Below are 16097 nucleotides of genomic sequence, written 5' to 3' on the forward strand. Positions count from 1 at the left end.
TAGGTATTCACAGATGGCTAACAAGAAAGTTCAGTAGACCCATGGATTCTTATGTAACTGTTTTCCAGGGTCTGTCATCTTACACAAATGAGATTACAAAATTACTCATTAAAAAAAAAAAAAATCAGATTCCAAAGGAACTCGTTGTTCCATTATCCTTCCAAAACGAACATTTTGAAGTAACTGATCTTCCTTTTGTCTTGTGAATTGATCATATGATATATAACCAAGATCTAGCATGTAAATGCTTGTTATATTCAACTGAAAACAAGAGAAAAATGTTATGGAGGAGCAACCCTTGTTGCATGTTAGTTGTTGTGTGTTGTTTTTTTAAGTCTGCTGATTCTGCTCTCTACGGTGTGTTCAGATAAAAAGCCACACACCTTCTGTGCATGGCAGAAATTCAGTCTCAGTGGATCCCACAACAATTCCATCAAGATACTAAACAGCATCAAGAAAAAGTGTTGTCAAGTACTAGAGATGAAAGTTCTGGCAGCAAAGAACAAGACATCCACTATGTGTCACAGGCTTTTCAACATATTTCCATTTCTTCTTGGGATTGGTTGAATCAAAAAGCTTGGCAACCAAATATATGTCTGTGCTTAGAGAGAACTAAACAGAATGAGGATGGATTACTTCCCCTATTTTATGGGCAGGAAATTCTGTACCTTTACAGGCTCTAGACCCAACTGTGAAGGTCTCGGGATTCAAGCAATTCAGTGTTATTATTGTGGACTCATCACTATTTTTCTGTTAATTTGCTTAAGAGCAAACAAGAAAAATATATATATCTACCTCCCCATACCCAACATTTACAAATGAAAGATAACCAGACATTCAAATACATTTGACTGTAAGTAGGTTGTCTAAAACTCTAAAAGACACTGATGTTTTTGATTGATGCATTTTTCTTAAGAAGGACAAGAAAAGTCATGCCAGTTTGTGTTTGCAGGACTACCAATGGATCAGATGTTTAGAAAGAGTGAACTGTGTTCATGGGGTTCATGAAAAATTGTAAGGAAAGCAGAACTAAAAGAGTAAGCAGGAGTAAAAAGGAATTATTACGTTTGCATCAAAACCTATGATTCCTTATAGGGCACTGTGAGGTCAAAGATATGTTTAGAAAACAAGGGAACTTCAATACTGTTAAATCCAGGAAGTTTTCCAGACTGGGGGAGCTAGGAGAACGATATTTAAATTTAGAAACACAAGAGCCTTATGAACTTTATTACCACATTAAGTAGCAATATTTACTTATTTATTTTTAACTTCCCTGAGAAATCTTTTGTATTTGGAACTCTGTAGATTAAAAGGATGCCCAAACTTATCTGGGAGTCTAGAAACAGGACTAAGTGGCTGTTCTCAAAAGACTGTAATTCAATAGACCTCTTGGATAGGAGCTTGAATAGGAATATAATGACTACTCCACTTCATCATCTAGTATCTGTTAAAGACATTTAAATACTTCCTTAGTAATATTACTTCCTCTGGTTACAACAACTGCAGACTGAGACATCCTGGGAAAATATTCTCTTATCTATAGAGCCTCTGTTTTTCTGTTACTATGAAACCTCTGTCCTTCATTAATATTCAAATCACCTTCTTTCTCTGCAGCTGGTGGAGATGCACTTCAATTTTTGTCCTAGCAGTGATATAGCAGAACCTTTAACTAGGAATGGGATGTCTCTGGAATCACCTTCAGCCTTTAACATTTATGAACTTTGGTTTGGTAGAAACGTGGCTGTAGAACAGAGGCAGTGTACTGTAGATAGCTATAATTAGAAATCATTCTTTTTTCAGGGAATTTATTTCTTGATTTTAGAACTGTTTTTTGGAATGTACTGGCTACAAGCACTGCATAACAAAATGTGTCTGGTGAGAGAAATATTTTCTTCTATATATATCAATATTCTTGCTTCTACAATATGTTATTTTCACACTTCACTCAAAAATATACCAACTGTTATAATCCTATTTCTGTATCCCTAACTTTGAAGAAAGAACAGTTTAGGACAGCAGAATTCAAGACTTCATTTGGCACTGCCTATTAGGCTTAGAATGTGGTTTTGCAAACAAACTTGAAACACGATCAAAGAGATCTTCAGCTCGGTCAGAATTAGGAGAGAAATTGAAAGGTAGATTTTGACTGAAAACTAGATTACTTAGCTGAGTCAGAGAGCCAAAGTCTATGTCTGTTCCTTTTAATAACATCAATTAGGCCTTCCCTGGACAGAATTACATACGTATGACTTATTTCAGTGCCTTTTTACATGCACAACTGTGTGGCAAGAGTGGAATGCCTGCAGCCACGATTGGTTGTTTGGGAACTCCTAACACCAGGGTTATATCTTTTAACCAAATATATGAGCAATCTGGGTCATTATCAACAATGAATGTTTAATTAATAAAGAACAAGTTTAATATATTTATTGTAAGAAACATTCCCTCAATATTTGCAACTGGAGAAAATGCAGAGTTATTTCTAGAACTGGATCTTAAATTATGCCAGCTATATCTATTCTATTTCAGAGTTACTAAAAGTTATTTTCTTCACTATTTATTTTTCTTTTTTAAGTGCAAAAAATAATCTTCTTCCATTCTTTTCAGTTTGTGACACTGCATTTGTTGCTATGATCAATAACTGCAACATTGCTATTCAATTACCAATGAATGGTCAATCACTATTTAACATTTGTTCTTCTTCAGTTTGGAGAATTTGTGCAACTGCTTGGTAAAAGGAAGATCTTTTAAACAAAATTTAACAGAATCAGCACTACAATTCGAAAAAGACAGCTTCAGCTTTTTAATATTTTTCTGTTTGGTATCTATATTTATTGGTAATATTCTCAGGTCTTATTTAAGTCTGCAGTTTAATTTACTGTATTTGATCTGAAAAAAATATATTTTCAAAAAGCTGTCAGATATTAAGGGAAATAACATAAAGCTGCTGTATTCAAAGTACTGAAGGCATTTCTTTCATGAACACTGACTGCACTATTTGTTCTGCAGGGCAGAAATATGATCAAATATTACATAAATATAACTTTGAAAATGTTTTTTCATAGCCATATAGATGCACAATTCTCTAAAATTATGATTGGCCAGAGAAAAGAGGCCTTATTTCTACAAATATTTTCATCTGAAAATAAGTTTTTGGTGCAAAATTATGAACAATGGTGATGAGATGAATAAATAAAGCATATAATTTACATTGTGTATAAAATATGCAGAAACCTGGGTCCTTTACAAGAAGTAAGACATTTTCTAAAGGTTGCGAGGGGAGTTGGAGTCATATCTCTGTAGTTTTAAGCAGCACTTAGCGCGAGAAGAAATGGTTACAATTGTGTTTATAAGTGCAATGATAACTGCAATTATTGGAATCAGTGTTAGAGCCGTTCCTGGAGACTTTCACTAACCCCTATTTTGGGCACCAGACTTTGCCTTTCCTGATAAGAGCGTAGTTTAAAAACATTAAATAGTTAATCAAAAATTAAGTAAGGAAACCAAGATGAAACAACTTGCTCAGAGCCATAACAGAGCCAGGAGCAGTAACTGCTCGGCCTACTGCAGGTCAACTTCTATGCAGCCTTTGAAGGGTTTGTGTTTTCTTAACTCCTGAACACTCACAAAATGGGATTCTATGTGCTCAAATTTAAAAGAATCTGAACAGCCATGAGGAAAGACACGTAGAAAAAATATATCAGTGTTGTACATAGCTAAGTGGAAGGAAGATATGTACGTACTCCTAAGGAGAAACAAGCACATGCAATTTGATCCCTCCTATCTTTACTAATTCAAACCATAAAATTAGTCTCTAGGATATAGCCTCCCATTCGTTTGCAGGTGCAGCTCCCCTGAATGCTAATGTCAATCACATGTGCTTACAAAGCAAAGCAAATTCCCCTAAATTCCAATAGGCTGGACAGAACAACATTTCAAAAAAGCAGCTGTCGTTGGTAGTGTTCAAGTTTATTGGCAATCCTTAAAAAACTGCATCCAAAATACATACTGTATCTGATCTCAAGTTAAGAAGGCTTTTCTCTGAAGAGTGCTGAATCACTTTAATGTAGATTCTAATGCTGCCTTACTCCACTTTCAAGGTAGCTAGTAAATTCAGCTTTACTACAGTACTATAAAGATGTGGAAGAACTGTAATAGCATCTAAAAATGAGCTGTTACCACTATACTGTTCAGTTTAGAAAACTCTAAACAGAATACTGATGAAAAACGTTAATGTTAGTTGGCTGAGTTGCCAAGTGGAATAAGACAATTCACTATATTTTTCTTATAAAATGCAAATTATAGTCTTTAAAGAATCCAGCATACTACCAAGAACTAAAAGAAAGATCTAAACAACATTATATTTCAGTTATTTAATTAAAAATAAATAAATAAAGAGCTACCAACAACCATATTTATATAATCAGTACCACTGAGTTCTCAGCATTCACAGGATTTAAAACTCCTGCAAATTCCTGTCAATTGTAATGAAATTCCTCAGAGTACTTGAAGCACCTTGCTGGATTAGGGCCTTAACCACATATGCATTTACCTCTGAACAGTTTGCATTAGATCACCAATACAGTCTCAATAGACTGGTTAAGTAGTGACATTCAAACTGTTCTAACAGAATAAAATGTAAGAAATAAACCTTAAGTTTCTGATCCTTTAGCTTCTGTACCCAGGCTTCTGAATCTGAATTTCAAAGCAGAAAAAGGAATCATTTCTTTCATGGACAATGGTAATGAAATTATTTACAACCCAGCACATCCCCAGATTCTGTAGACCAGGTCGTGGCATCACCTCAGTCCTAGAACTCCAAAATGGCACGGAAGGTGCTGAGAAGTGGTGAAAAGGGTAGGCAGTGTATCCCCTGGCATCTCTGCATGGCAGCTGGTGAAACAAAACAAAAATCAGATCGCTGCCTAGAGAGTCTATTGGCAACTCTCAGTTGCATCTGGAAACAATGGCCCATCAAAGCTAACTACATATTGTTAATATCCCCACCTAATCCAGGCAATGAGAAGGAAAAGTACAAATTCCTCTAGCTAATCTTATTAACTTCCAGCCACACACATCTCCAGTTTCCTACTTCCTGTCAGACATTGCCACTGCTAAAGCAGCTTCCCCAGTGCTACCACAGACCTCATCTGCAGCCAGGTTGTGGCTGACGATGCACTCATGCTGCCAGAAGGCTTTTATTCCTCATCTCCTCAAAACACAGATGCTAAGGAGGCTTTGTTTCCTGCTCCCATCTTGCCAGCCTACAGAGAAATTAGGGTAGTGCAGAACATCCCTACGTGGAAATACTGGGGGCTGGGAGACATATTTCTGAGGGCTAGATTATGATTTTTGTGATACAGATTTTTTCAGCTACTGGGTTCTAAGCCTGCACAGTCTTATACTTGCAGCTATTGGCAAGTTTGACATTTTAAACTATGAAATACCAACCTATTTTGAAATTGTCCAAATCATTAGTTGTGGAATTTTCCTAGCACTTCATGAATACCACTGTTAATTGGGCAATTAACTCAAAACTACAGAATATGCTGTGATGGCATGATATGATATAAGCCATGTAAAAGAAGGAACAGCCAAGCAACTCAGTATGTTGAAAGATATTAATGAAGTGGCAAAATCTGCCAGAAAAATAATAATGGGTGATTTTAACTACCCCAATATTAACTGGTTGAATAACACATCTGTACATGGTTTGGAGAAGCAGCTTATTGATACTATAAATGGCTTCTTTTTGGAGCAGCTCCTTCTGGAGCATAGAAGAGGAGGAGTTCCACTCAGTTATTAATTTATTTGTGTGTGTTTGTGTTTGTGTGAGAAGCACGCAAGGGTGTTCTGCTAAGCAACAATGGCTACAGGACAATGAGGTTTGAATCTCAATGATGAAGTACTCGAGTGGTAACCAAATAGTTAATGGCAGGTGGGTGAAGAAAAAACCATAAAAAAAGCAGCCATCTCAAACAGAAGGCTGCTTTGGAGGAATGAAGGGGCTTATTCGCACTCAGAAACAAACCTGTACAGAGGTAAGGAAAAAAATTGAAAAACAGAAAAGTTGCCGTAGCCTTAAAAAGCACTCTTCAAATGCATGAACTCTGCCTAAGTGTTTTTAAGAGAACAGAACATTGATTATTGCTGTAGCTCTCTGCTGGAAGTTGCACAATCTTAAATCTATACTGTGACCTGTGACAATAAGAATGTATACATTCAACTTAAAAGAATTGACCGGAAAAGAACTAATTATTATAGTTCGTTTCAATAACTGTATAATTATTCAAGTAAATCGGCTGGTGAAGAGGATGCACATGTACAAATTTGTACAAATGTACAAATCTAGGAATCTGGAGTGAGATTACACAAGTCCTGCAGTTCTTTTGATGCAGCAAAAGCGTAACAGAATATACACGAGCAGTCTTGAGCATATTTCACAATCTGGAGTTTTAAGAATCTGTTAGTGTCTCATACTGGGCCAGAATCCTGGAGCGGGCAGCAACCAGTACCTAGTATTTGTATTTCAGAGGGAAATACATGCTTCTATTCTTATCAAACAAATCGCCAGGCAAAGGACTCCATTCTAACCTGTTTCTGCTTCTGACAAGTAAAGATACACTGTCAGGCTTTAATGAACCTAGTAAGGATGCATAAGGACTATATGCTCGTGTGGGACATCACCTTAATATATAAGCTATGAAAAAAAGCCAGTAATCTCACAATGATAAAAACTTGCCCAGGCAATATAGGATAAATAAGCTCTTATATATAACTGTTGTTAGGTGGATATGGGCTGGGGGAGTTTCCCCTACAGTTGTAGGGGAAACGACTTCAAAAATTTACATTAAAAGCTGGATCGTGATTTGGAGAAGGAAATGTTCCATAAAATTAAAACTTTCTAACCACACTTTAAGAGTATTGGGTTAAGAAGCAGCAGAGTAACATGAAACCTGCTGCTGACAAGTACAGAACATTGCATCTTAGAATAATTTCAGCTTCTTATTTTTGCTACAGGATTTTATACAAACTGTAATCACTTGGTAAAAATGGAACAATGAAATAAAATTTCAATAGTACAAACAAACCCCAGACATAAAACTAAAACAGAAAATTATCCTTCAGTAAATCAATAGTTCATATTCTATTAAGATAGTTTGTTCGATGCTAAATAATATCTCAAATGCAGGAGAAATAAGAATGAGTTCAGTGAACTTCAAAGAACAGTTTGATACACCAGGTGCATTTTGAAACATTTTTCTTTGTCTCTGAAATGTAAAGGGCTGCCTACTTTCCACTGATGAATTGACTAATCATGAGCCTGACGCAATGTTCATAAACTTTTGCTGAAGTAGGATCAAGGATTGTCACCACACACTCTGAAGTTAACAAGATCTCTGATCCCTTGTGCCTGCTGTACGAGCACCACTGAAGTTTTAGATGGTTTTCCCCTCCAAAAAATGATCTGGGAGGGAATGATTTTTTTACTTTCATCGTACTAAGCATTTGGGTTGCAAATGCTTGCACCTTACTCTGACCACTTCCAACAAATCTAGCTGTAGTTCAGTGTTACCAGGGAAACAAATGACAGGCTTCCCCAGCAACCAGGCAGTTTTCAAACAACAAAAAGAGTTCTATATATTGGATACTAAAACATTTCAGAAAGAACAGATAATACAGCAGTAAGGATTCCAAATACACCGCCAGTTGATTAGCTAGGCATTTGTCTTCCTTCTGGTGCCCTACAGTAATTCAGCTCATCTGCAGGCCCATGTCTTTCAGTCAAACCTCCACTCCTGCCAATATCCACGTGGAAGTCATCTCTTTTTCTTGAACAAACTTTTGCTTTTGTATTAAAAATAAGAAGTTTGAATGAAGTCTTACATTTTGTGAGCGTTTCACTGGGGAAAGCAGGAGAGGTGACACTTCAAACACGCACACAACCTTCTTTGTTTTAGCATTGGGAATTAGATTAATTACTCCCTGGGGTTTCTTGGCTCCTGCAGGGAGCATCCTTCAGACCAACTTTCAGATTATGCAGTAATCTCTAATAAACCCATAAAGATAATATGGTATTTACACAACTAAGCGTAGTCTTTGAATATTTTATGATGCACAGTACTGAATCCTTTACACATATTAAGAACAGCAAGCTGCTCCCAGTTAGTTCAAATTGATTTTGTTAAATGTCTTGTTAACACAGATACCCTAAGCATTAATTCTTCCTCACTGTGCACAAACTTAAACTTCTAAAAGTAAAAACAAAGTTTTCCACGTTATTTATATTTTCATTGTCAATTAAAGTGCAGTCAAGAAGCAAAATCTTTTCATGTAAAATGAATTAAAAAAATATATGCGCTCATTTTTAAAATTGGCTTTTGTGCTCAATCTTGTCTTTATTATTTTAAAGTAACATTTTAAAGGGGGCTTCACTTTGATCAGCTCTTTTTAATTGATCAGCTCTTTTTAATTAACTTTAGAAATGTATTTTACAGTGTAGTCTTTATCAATTTTTCTATTTAGCTATTAACACTTATGTTTTACCTTCAACAGCCCATTATCAAATTTCTATTGAGTCAGGCTTTGGTACATAGCAAAGATCTTGATACATCTAGCAAGCAGTTAACCTCTTACCCCACATCCTCCTGTAACTCTGATTATGATGAATGAGTGGTTAGTTCTAAGCAATTCTGTTTTATGTCAATAAATGAATCAAACAGACATTGGTATATGTGCATTAGGGAGACGGAGAAAATGAAGCTGTCTGTAGGCATTTTACAACCCTCACCCTTTTAACTAATGCGATTCAAAAAGTTAATGCTCATATCAACTGTTGGTATTCTCTATGCATACCACTGAATAAGAAGTCCTTCACATCATTTGCATAGTAATGTACAGTGTGGCTGAAGAAAGTTTTCTTTACAGCTTTCCTAAGATCTAGCTGCTAAGAGACCTACAACTTTGGTTTTGCAATGAACAACCGTTTCTTCCAAAACTATTCTTCAAATGCCTATCACTACAGAAAACCTGCAGGATTCTGTCCAAGTATGGACTTGTACAAATACTTAGCTTCCACGTTCTTATTTCAGCTTCCTAGCATAAATATTTCCTAACAGATACCTCTCTCAAGCACTTTGTACAACCTGAACTGCATATTTCATTCTTGCAGAAAAAGAAATATTTGATTGAGGATTTCCATTTTTTGCTTACTGAATTTGCAGAAGATTTTTTTAGACAGCAGATAGATTTAGAGCAGCATACTTATGGAGCAGCAGTGGAGCAAGGAAGTCCTTGTGTTCAGAGCACGATAATCCTTTGAATGAGCATTTCTAGCAGCGCCTCCACTAAATGGTTAAACTTCATCAAAGCTACATACACATCTCCATCTTTATGCAGTACACATCAGGAGCCTTCTGGATGGTTCTCACCCCTCTGTGGTGTCCTTATTTGACTAGTTCAAAATACTCGGGTGGCACAACAATATGATGAGCCCTTTGGGTTAATATTGATGCAAATTGTTATTTTTATATTATCTCTTGTGTCATATATTTCATTCTTCATTAATAAAAATACTGAAGAAGCTATGTTAAAAATCAAAATCTTGGAAGTCTTCTAGGTGCACTATTTGCTTATTGTAGGGAAAATCTGGCTAAAATGAGTACAATACCTACAGCTTCCACAGCATGAGCACACTGTATATCTATTTATTTACCAAGAAACAGTCTGTACAGCAAATAAAGAAGCAGCCAAAATAACATCTGCTGCACTCTGAAGGTAAATGGAGACTCAGATAGGAACATGCTTCAGTGCCAGCATCGTGCAATAGAAAGGCCTACTAGGAGAACCAGAAGTCCCTAGATGACCTTCCACAACCACACAGCTTTAGAAAAATTCACACAGAGGAGTCCATCAGACATCCCAGCAAGAGGCAGAGGTAGGAGAGGAGGGGCACGAGACACTTGGATACAGACAAAAAAAAAAAAAAAATTTAAAAATGTTAATTTTGCTTGGATTTCTCTCATGTTCTCACCAGAGGAATGTTCCAGCCACCTTTCTCTCTCCAGTCTTTTTTCCTACACACTCCTCTCTTCAGGTACAACTGCACAGCACTGGACATACAGTAAGTGTATTCTTTCATTGTGCCCACTCTAGCGAATGTACACAGACATCTGCACTCCAGGCATTTCTCAAGTTTAAAGAAATGTCCTTCTCCCTTCCGTTTTGTTTCTACACAACTGAATCTCTCTGAAATACATCTACTATAAGTACACAAGAACGTTTTTTCTTATGAGAAAAATTATGTACTACTGTAGTTTAAGCACTGCATAAAACCCAAGTCAATTTTCTACTACATCAGTTTCTTTTCACCACTTGTAAAATAATCCCAAGAAAACAGAGCTTCAGATTGCTGAGGGGCTAGATCACAGTGCAGCCACATCATTTTACATTGGCATGTCACAAAATGTTAGCAGGACAGTAGGTAGAAGAGGAAAATGACCTCTGATACTTCCAGCACAAAAATGTTGAAAAGTCATGGATGCTGCACCAAACAGAGCTTCCAGTAAGGCACCCCTTTGCTTTCTAAATGGGTCTAATTGGTCAGGTGTAAACAAACAGTCTCTACATTTTAAATAAAACACTCCAAATCAAACTAAGTATAAAAGTTGCCTTCACAATCAAACTGAGGAAGAATGAGTTTGAAGCAGAAAGTACTCTGACAATATGCTGATTGAAGTGTTAGAACTGATACAGTTTACCTTCTCACTTTACCAGTTCATTCTATGTTGTGATGTATGATTATGTGTGTGTCCCCTTCACATTTATATTTTTGATGTGAAACCTTTCAAAAAAATTGCTTCTGCTTTTCATTGAAGAGCTATTCTAGCAAGGCACTGGAGTTGGTTTCATTGGCTTTACCACAATTCACATCAGATTCTTTCTCCCCCTGTGTCAGTGTTTTCACTTTGCACTCACATCACAATAAAATGTTTGCAAAAAAAATGAAGTGGTAATAATAAGTATGTATAATTGCTGATGTACAAGTAAAATTCATTTTACATGAATGCTATTGGAGGGCATTTATTTTACCTTCTGCAACTTTAAATAACCATTGCAGTTTCCTACTAGACAAACCTACTTGAGAACAGTTAAATAAATTAAACCATGTCAAGACCACATTCTGGAAAAAAAAGTAACCTTTAGTTAGGACAATTACTCTGTGGGCATAACACAAAAGCACAAATGTCAAATTTTCCATGAAAGTTACTTTTGTATGAATCATCAATCCTGTTTTCTCCTGAACAAAAGTAGCCAAATATGACAAAGAAAAAAAAAAAGTTGTCTGAACTGGATGATCCAAGTAATTACATGTTACAGCAGAATGCATTTATGACAAAACTTTCAAAAATTTGAGGAAAAAGTTATTATAGCTCCTAGTTGAAATAGCTGTGGTATAGACCTATAGCACTATTTTGCTGATCTTGTTGTATTCCCATATTCAAACCAGATTGTTTTAAAGATTAATCCTTCCTAGCATTGATCTAAAGTCCTTCTATCTGGAGTACGGATCAAACAAACGCTGCAAAAATATGCCTGAGCACTATAGGACAACATTTTTAAGTTGTACACTTCTCCTATCATTTTTAAGTGCTGCACTGAATTGAATCTTCTCAGAACTATTTGTACATACAAACATTTTGTCTTCCACACCAACCCCCAAAGACTCCATCTTATACAGTATTATCTGCTTAGGGCGGTTTTTGTTCAATCTCATGTCCTGATCCAGTTCTCATCAGCTTCCACAGTCAACTCACATGAATAAGTATTTGCAGAAATAAAGCTTTTAAACTGAAAGATCCTTGAGGTAACAGCCTGTCCTATCCGTGTATAGAGCACAGTGAAAATTTATGACACTGTACATATTACTCTTGCTGAATACTAAGAATCTATATCTGCTGAACTGAAACTTAAAGAACGTTTTCAAGTTAAGACAGGTACAATGGAAATGATTTAAGATCTAAACTTGTATTCATATAGGACATATACTTCAATCCTGCTGTCAGCACGTGAGGAGACACTGAGCTGTATCATTCAGTTGTACATCCTACATTTTATTTTCAGCTTATATGAATGTAGGATTTGTGTATGTTCCCAAATATACAGTGCTAAACATCAAAGCAAGTCCTTTAATTGAAGAATGCAATCAGTCAGCAGCAGTATTAGCTGTCAATGTGACTGAACTCTAAATTTGACTAAATTTGTTCAGACTGAACTTCCAAATTTGCAGAAAATACCTACAAAAGACAAGACTGCAGTTCATTTAATAGTTCTTTTGTAGAGTTATTTACTTGGCTTCTTTGGTAAGAATACTAGGCCCTGTACTAAAATTTCTTCTCCAAAAGGCAATGTACAGTTCTTTGATTATAGTCCACACTGCTCAATACAGTTCAGCTACTTATTTGGCTGATCTAAACACAAACATTGTTTCAAAAGTGCATTTCATGTCTTTTTTTTTTTTTTTTCTAGTTCTCACCAGAGAGCATTGTTGTAAAGGCAAGATTCAGATCAGGAGTCCATACAAAACTATTAGAGCATGTCCAAAGAAGGGCAACAAAGATGCTGAAGGAGGGCAAGAAATATGAGGAGTGGCTGAGGCCCATTGGTCTGCTCAGTCCAGAGCATAGTAGGCTGAGGAGAGGCCTCATGGCAGCCTACAGCTCCTCACAAGGAGCTCTGCTCTCTGTGAAAGCAAGAGGATCTGAGGGAATGGCATGGAGCTGTGTCAGGGGAGGGGCAGGCTAAGTGTTAGGAAAAGATTCTACACCAGAGGATGTTCAGGCACTGGAACAGGCTCCTCAGGAGAGTGGTCCTGGTGCCACGCTGCCAGAGTTTAAGGAGCATTGGACAATGCTCAGACATAGGGTTTGGATTTGGGGTGGTCAGGTGTGGGGCTAGGAGTTGGACTTAATGATCCTTGTCAGGTCTTTTCCAACTCCAAGTGTATTTTATAATACTATAATACAATTACTAAAGCACTTTTTAAGTTCACACTACTGCATGAGCATAAATTAAACAATACTTACACCTTCTCATCCAACTAGCCTGTTAAGTACAAACATGTTCATCGTGAATCTACTACAGTATTTATTCCATTGCTTTGACTAGAAAGCATGCTGCTTACTGAAGTACAAATAGGTATTGTTTGTATTCACTAATATATTACTGTTTCCATTCATAGATCAGAAAAAAATGAGGCATGGGAAAGCCTAAGTGATTGCTTGAAAAACCACATAGTAGCAAAGCCAGGAAAAGTTGCATAAAATTCCTTGCTGTCTATTTAGTAATCACCCCATAACTTTACACTGCCAGCTCAAAACTTTTTTTCAAAGGTTGTACTTTAAAAAAATTATTTTTATAACAATTTTTTTTCTTTAAATATGACTGACAATGTTCATTGAAAAGATGCAGATGTCTACTGACCTATAAATGAAGGAAACTACAAATATAATAGTGAGGCCACATATGAAAATAAACATTTGTAAAGAGGAAGGGTTCAGTACAAATTGAACGCATTTCCATATTGAGAGGAGAAACAGCCATATTTTTCCCTGATGAATGTAGTTCTGTGAACATCTTTTTTCCACAAATGATTGAATAAATATTTATTCATAAACTATATTTGCGACTTAAGAGAACAGGCTGCATAGATTGGTTTCATTTATACTACATCATACAAGAGGTATTGCAATAATTTATATCATGACAAGTCTAAGTCCCATTAGATTCTCCTTATTATACTTGACTAAAGCTGAAGACTATCCAAAACAGCAATTCTGAAAGCTTTCTATTCATTGCATAAATAAGTGTCTTACTCTCATATCCTCTCCTCTAACTTTCCCTTTCTCAAAGCATTTATGCAGAGATCTAGTCCTATTTACTTTATTTGAACTTGGGCATATGCTTAACCATATTCTTGGGCCATGGCCTAAATGACTACACTCTCGGTCATTTTGCTGCAACCATAAAGGTCAGCTTTCTCCAGTTTAAATATAAATACATTCCCAATTCAACAGATACCAGTTGTTCTAGTATTTCCTCCATTAACCCATGTAACTTTTCCTCTAAAAGTCCTGTCAGTCTTGAATCGAAGCCTCAGTTCACTTCCAGAAACAATTTGCATCACAACAGCAAGACGCACTGATATGGTTAGCAACAATTGTAACTGATGTGTTATACTCTCATGAGTATTATAAAAAGAGATGAAATGAAGCCTGAAATAATGTGAATATATATTGTTAAATCAAGTATCTGTAGCCCTCGTGAATAAGTTGCTTAAGTTGGTAGCAAAAACAAACTACAGAACGTTTGTAAGTAGTAAAATGCATTTCTTAATAAAAGAAGAATTTAAACCTACGATATTACAATACATAGTTTTAAATAGTTTCCGTTTGTTGTGCTGAGACAGTATCAGAAAGAGGCACACAGCAGGAAAATCATTCAATGAATACTTACAAATACACAAGAAAATCAGCCCCAGCTCCCAGAAATCACTGGTAGGTTGCTTTTGAATTCATGAAACTGTCCTGAAAATATAAAAGGGGGGGAGGGAGTTAAAACAAAAGAAAGCTCAGAATCGATGTTACCTTTTTTTATTATTGAATAATTATGATTTTTAACTATGTACTAAATAAAGCAGCACACAATACTGTTGTGACTATTTCAGCCAAGTAATTTACACAGAATCTGTTTCCAGGAAGCCAATACCAAGAGAAACAATTATTTCATTGTTCTACACCTCATGCCATAGCAACCCAGTCCATTGCAGCTTATAGAAACTGTCATAAACGCAAGCATGGTTATCTTTTAATAAGAGAAATAGTTTTGAGGCTTTCTTTGGATTGCTGTTTTTTGTTGTTGTTGTTGCTGCTGTTTTCTTTAGCATGTTACAGAACACTCATTACATTTTAAAAGTATTTTGTTAGTAGCATTTTGCAGCTTGAATGGTTTAAAATATTACTGTTTGGGCATCTTTCACAGGAACCTGTCTGGGGCAAAATTTGGACAGAAAGACAGTCTGACAATTTTGTTCTGGTATGGTCTAGATCCCAGTCAGAAGCTTAATCTAAGTACAATGTGTTCACTATAAGGCATGATTAAATCCAACATTCTTTTTCCTGCGTACCTCTCAGTTCTAGCTGGAAAGGTAGCAGATGCAACTCAAACCCACAGAGCTCGCCTTATAAAATTCTTTAACTAGCACAATGACTCACTTTATGCCTCTAAATATCCATGGTTTCCTCTCTCCAGAACCCCCATGCATTAGAAGGTAGTTCAGTAGTTTATTTTTATTGTTTGGTCTACATACAGCACATTTTTAGTTCTTAGGAAAACAAAGAAACTTTGTTGCAGAGCCCTTGTTTTCTTTCCAAAATGTGAGGATGGATATGGGTAACATTAAACTGAAAATAGTAATGGATCCTGGGCAACTAGTTTAGGTCAAAACCTTTTTGTTCTCCAGAAGCTATCTGATTAATTTACAGTTCATAAAACAGTGGGTGTAAGCTTAGTTTAAAAACATGTAACTATATTTAAGATGAAATCATCACATTTATTAGCCTCCGGTAATCTTTAAGAAACACCTTCCCACAACATTTCTGTATCCTGAAGTACACCAGCCAGTACTGCACATTGCCTAGAGACAAGGCGAAAATACCAAACTTATCTTGATGTAGAATATCCTCCTTATTTTGTACACCCACCCTGAAGTGCATATTATTCATTCCAACCTAGCCTTCCCCCATCCCGAAAGTACACATTTAATTGTGTCTTCTCTCCTGTAATACCAACAGAAAGTCAACAAATCTCATTTGCTGTATCAATGCTGTGTTATTATATATTTTAAAAGCAAGTCTGAATCTCATTATCAGCTGATTTATGCCATTAGTGTGCTTTGGAGCCACCAATTAAACAAGGACAGTGGTTCATAAGGTCACAGTTAATTAATCTGAAAGAGTATAAATACACTTTAATGCACACCACCTCATGCAGAGAATTTAGGAACAAAGCACCAAATCTCTATTCTGTACAAGCAATTA

The 16097-nt window shown here is 36.1% G+C and overlaps 1 protein-coding gene across 8 annotated transcripts in view; it reads right to left on the reverse strand.

The window, feature by feature from the left end:
* SOX6 (SRY-box transcription factor 6) overlaps nt 1-16097 on the reverse strand; it is a 371963-nt gene that overhangs the window by 300707 nt on the left and 55159 nt on the right. For all 8 annotated transcript variants that reach the window (XM_048947792.1, XM_048947789.1, XM_048947795.1 and 5 more), the window contains exon 2: nt 14515-14585. The gene's annotated coding sequence lies outside the window, so the exon portion shown is untranslated. The remainder of the gene's footprint in view (nt 1-14514; nt 14586-16097) is intronic.

The sequence above is a fragment of the Lagopus muta genome, chromosome 6, assembly GCF_023343835.1.
Source record: "Lagopus muta isolate bLagMut1 chromosome 6, bLagMut1 primary, whole genome shotgun sequence".
NCBI lineage: Eukaryota > Metazoa > Chordata > Aves > Galliformes > Phasianidae > Lagopus > Lagopus muta.